Raw genomic sequence first — 5,353 nt, forward strand, 5'->3', positions numbered from 1 at the left:
CTTATGCCTAGAACGCAAAGGTTCGGGAGTTCCGAGACTAAAGTCTGGTTTAAATACCCAGAGGTTTACCCTCGGCTTGAAATCTGTATGGAAGCCCCATAGGTTGAGACGGCATGTCCACGCCTCAATTCTGGATACTGGACCAACCTAGTATACCGCCCTGTTGGTAAGATAGGGAAAGTTGCAATCATAGTCATTGCATCATAGTGCATTGTCATGCATTTCCATTGTAGCTTGCATGCATCCATTGCATTTTCCCCAGTAGGTCGCATTGCACTGCATTGTCATGCATTTTGTAAATATCCATTCCATTGCATATTTGTACATATTGCATTGTAGATTGCATGCATTCATTGCATCACCTTCCATCCATGGCTTGCGCCTTTCCGGGTTGAGCTTGGTCTGGTATGTGTCCTTACTTTTCATGTTAAAACACAGTTCTGTATGTGTATCGCGCCGATTCCACGTTGATATGTTGGTTGAGGGTTGCGGCACCTTTTCTGTGTTACACATGGCTCGTATGTATGCATGCCTTTCCTAGGCAAGATTTGGTTTGGCCTGCGTGCCATATTCATGTATTACATTGTAGTGTAATTTTTGCATCCGGCATTAGGATCGTAGTCTTTTCTCCAGCGGGTCGTTTCCCCACTTATGTCAATTCCACCCAATACTTGTTCTTGCGTCTGTCTACAATACTCATAGTTCAGTTGACCGTTCTATGGTAGACAGACTTGTTATCTCCATCAATCTATTTGACATAGATGTGGTTTCGAACCACTCGTGATTGGATCACGATTCAAATGTTTTGCATGTAGCTTGCATTGTTTCAATTACATTGCATCTTCATTTGCATTATTTATACATTGTTTTGTATATATCGCATTTCGAGTACACCACATTTGCATTGTCATGCATGTTGCTAACCATATTGTACCTGTTAAGTTTGTTTTCTTTGCAGGCACGATATTGTATGTACGGTTCATTTGAAGCTGGTGCAACCAGACGAGCCGCACAGGTATTGTATCCTCCGAGTGAGACGTATCGAGAATTCCATAATTCTCTTAAATCCTTTCTGCATTGTAGTGTAGTTTGGTATGCTAGCTTAAAATTGTCGCATGTTTGCTTCATTACAGCTTTCTTTGCATGATCATAAGTTATGCTCGGCTCCGTGCATTGTCTTGCACTTTGCCCCTGCCTCCGGGCGCATATCTTATTTGTCTTGTATGTTTGTCTAAGTCTTCGGCCTTGTCAAAAATGGGTCGTCTCTGGGCTTTGACATTCACTCCCGTCATTGTTATGACTTTCGAGCTCTGTCAAAGAGGGGCAACTGTAGACACCCCATTTTTGACCGTCCTCAAGACTTGGGCGTCACCGTTTGAACACTCGGTGATTATCCATGTTTGTGTTCGTTTGGAGTTCCCGGAAGCCTCGGCTCGCGTGCCTTGCCTCAGGATCTCCGAACTCGACCGTTTAGTGTCTGGTTTTGCACCAAACACTTGTGTCTTGCCTTTGAGAGGCAGGATGGGGCTTGTAGACCATCCCCACCCATCACCGGCAGTGGCTAGATGCCACCGGCTGGTTTTTGCTGCCACCGGCAATATTGTTTGCCGGCCGGCACTCTTTGTTGCCGGTCAGCACTATTTGTTGCCGACCGGCACTCTTTTTGGCCAAGATGGCATTTTTTGCCGGCCGATTGCTGTTCATCTGCTTTTGCAGATATTTTTAGACAGCTGTATTGCTTTTGCTCCCCTCCATACACGTGTATGGAGGGATCTCCCTCTTGCAAAGCTTGTCTTGTAAGCTTTACAAGAGGCATATAGAGGGAAGCTCTCTCTAAGGCAAAAAAAAAAGCTTTAGACATTTTTGAGAGAGAAAATACAGAGGAGAGCTCTGGTTTTTCCTAGGGTTAGGGTTAGATACACTCACCTATCTCTCTTTTCCTCTCATTTTGCACACTAGGTGTTTTGTGTCTCACTATTGCACACAAACACCTAGTGTTTCACCTTCCTCTTGGAGCTGAGGTTCTAAAGAGTGTGTTTTGAAGTTTTGGTGTTGGATTCAAGCTCAAGGAGGCCATTGGAGCACCATTTGTGAAGGGGTCATCAAGGGTGAGATTCTAGTCCTTTTTTTCCCCATTCTTGCATTGATTTTCTACTAGTCTTAGAGCTGTTTTTGTGATTATTGTATAACATAAAAAAGTTCTGTTTTTAAGCCCTCTTTATTGTTTATTAAGAGTGTTTTGTTTTTTGAGGGTTCTTGACCACCCTTAGGCCTCAAAAGGCCTCATTTTGAGCCATTTTGTGCTAGCTCCGGGATTTTGGTGTTGAGGTCTCTTCACCACTGAAATCTTGAGGGATTTCAGTGGTGAAGATGATGCTTTGAAGTCCCAAGAAGGAGAGGGCCACCCCCTCTCCTTGTTGTCCTTGAAAAGGACATATTTTGACCTCTTAAGGAGGCCTATGCTTGAGTGTGTGTTGAGCATGTTTGGTTTGTTTTTCATGCTTATATATCTATAATATAACATTATTTCAAATTGGTTTTGGAACTTCATGCATGTTTAGCATAGTTGCCATGTAATGCCTTATTTGTGCCTTAACATGTTCTAGGTTGTTAGCCTTTGTTGGAGCGTGTTTTAGGCTTGCATTTGTGAAGTTTATGTGCTTATTTTGCCATGTTTTAGCTCTGTCCATAGTCGTTTGGATCGATCTTTGCATGCATTATATAGCTACTTTGTATGTGGGCTTGTTGGCCTTGAGTATGTGCATGTGTAGCATGCCATCTTTGCATTGTTTTGATGATTTGGAATCATCCTATATGCTATTTCAGTCCCATTTCCATGCTTGTTGGATTGCCTTGCATGTCTCTTTAATGCTTTGAAAGCATGTGTTGCAATGCTCCATGTTTTGGCCATGGTGTATGCCTTTGTATTTGGGCCATTTAGATGCCATCTAAGTAGTCCTTTAGCTTTGTTTTAACATGCTAAACCTCTGATTTTGGTCCTTCTCTGCATGCCATGTTTGGTCATGTTAAGTGTAGTTCAATGCCTCATTGGTTTGCTTTGAACCCTTAGGCCATTTGGTGCATGCTTGGCTTGATTTGTTGCTTGGTTTGGCACCATGTATTAGCATGATTTTAGAGCTTATAATGCATGCTAATTGCTCTTGTTTGTCCCTTTCAAGTGTGCTTGAATGTTGTTTGTTTTGTGCTTAAGTGTAGGCCTTCCATCATGTGTATGTGTGCACGTGTTTTGGCTTCTTGTTTTGGCCATTATGGCTACTGTTTTAGGCCTTTTTAGAGTTGCCTAATTCATGTATAAGTCCATCTTGCCATCCATTTGCATGTTTGCTTGTAAGCTTTGCATGATTACATTGCATTGTTCATGTTGCATGATAGCTTTTATGCCTAGGTTGCATTGCATCTTGCATGCATTCCTTGTCCCTTGACTTGGGTGATAGGGATTGGGAGTTTTGTTTGATTGGTTTGCATTGCATTTGAAACCAAAGTTGCATACTTGGTTCTTTGGGCCATCATGCATAGAAATGCGTGATTGGTGGTCCGAGAACCGAGGCACATGTCCCTTTGAGTTATCACAATGATAAGAGACATGGTTGATGCATACATGCCTTGAAATATGCTGCCATGCCTTGTTTTGCCCTCTGTTGCTGTGAGTTGCAGGTTCTGCAGGAATACTCTGCCGACCGGCAGTGTAATGTGCCGACCGGCACCATTTTCTCTGCTGACAGCTTCAACTTTGTGCCGATGGCCATACAACACTGCCGGTGGAAATTTCATCCAGCCGGTGATGATCCCCTCTGTCCAAGGATGTAATCCTGAGGCTTTGACAGCCTCCAGAGGAAGAAAGGAAGGAAAACAGAGGCAGCTTGCGCATGGTGGCGCGCTTCCCGATGCGTTTTCCCGCTTTATTTAATTTATTCAATTTGTTAATTAAATTAGTTAATTTGTAATATTAATTAGCTAGTGTAGTTAATTAATTTGTATTATTATTTTGGTCCCTCCGAGCGAGGGCAAATCTGTAATAAGTGTGTGTGGGTGGTGTGTATGTCTTCCAACCTCACGTCTTTCTTCCCTTTTACTTACCCGCTTTAATGGTTAGTATTAGGGCACGTTTAATTTAGCATACCTTATGCTATGCATGCGTGCATCCATGCATTTGTATTGCATGCATTAGGCTCGGTACATCACGCTAACTGCATCAATACTTCAATTCCCAAACTGAATACGTGATAATTGTGCATTTTCACATGACATGTTTAGGATAGCCGAGCCTATTCTAGCAACATTTTGTATGCGATGCATTAGGCACTTAACATGGACTTGGATCATGCATGTTTGCTAACAAGTTCTTTGTTTTGGCATGGAGTACTATGTAAGTATTTTAATGCTTTAGCATATCGCATGAGTGTGAATGTTGCCATGACAGCATGCTTAACATGTGGCTAGATGCTTATGTGTTAAACCGGTTTGAATGCCTGTGGGTGAAGGTTGGATTGTTTGAGTTGGAAAAACTCGTTGAAATCCGTGTTTTAGCCTACTTGCGAGTAGCAAATTTCAAAGCATTTTCAAACCGAACGGATATGCAATGTTTATTTCCAAATTAGGCAATCTAGTCTATACTTGTTTGTTGTGCGCATAACATAGTAATTCTAGGCTGATAATCGGAATAAGAACACGTAAAGTTTTCAAAAACGGATATCACGGTTAGTAGAGGCCGGTCTTCGGACCGGGTGAAAGGGGGTGCTCATAGCTGACCTTCCCCGATCGTACCCAAGCTCCCGAGCCGAGACAACTCCGGTGATGACGGATACGTGGCCTTCGGCACCGAGTCAGGGTTTCCTAAATTTTCCCATTTTAAAAATATTTAGGTGGCGACTCTGTATCTGGCAAAGCAGTCCATGTTTGGCACTACTTTTTCAAAAATCTGTTTCTCAAAACGATTTGCCAGATTTGGACTCTTTGGTTCAGATTAAGAACCGTGACAAAAATCGAGTCCGAACTGTAGCACGAGGTCCCACGCGGGCGCGTCTACAATGATATAACTACCTGAATGCCTATGGGTGAAGGTTGGATTACTTGAATTGGAACAATTCATTGAAATCCTCGATTTAGCCTACTTGTGAGTAGCAAACTTCAAATTGTTTTCAAACAAACAAATATGCAATGTTTTGTTCCAACTTAGGCGATCTAGTCTATACTTGTATGTTGTACGCATCACATAGTAATTATAGGCTTAATAAATGGAATAAGAGCGCATGTGTTTTCAAAAACAAGTATCATGCTTAATACAAGCCGATCCTTTGATCGGGCGAGCGGGGGTGCTCATTGCATGACCTTC

This window comes from Camellia sinensis, chromosome 2 (assembly GCF_055761805.1).
Source record: "Camellia sinensis isolate YWXY chromosome 2, ASM5576180v1, whole genome shotgun sequence".
In the NCBI taxonomy this organism is placed as follows: domain Eukaryota; kingdom Viridiplantae; phylum Streptophyta; class Magnoliopsida; order Ericales; family Theaceae; genus Camellia; species Camellia sinensis.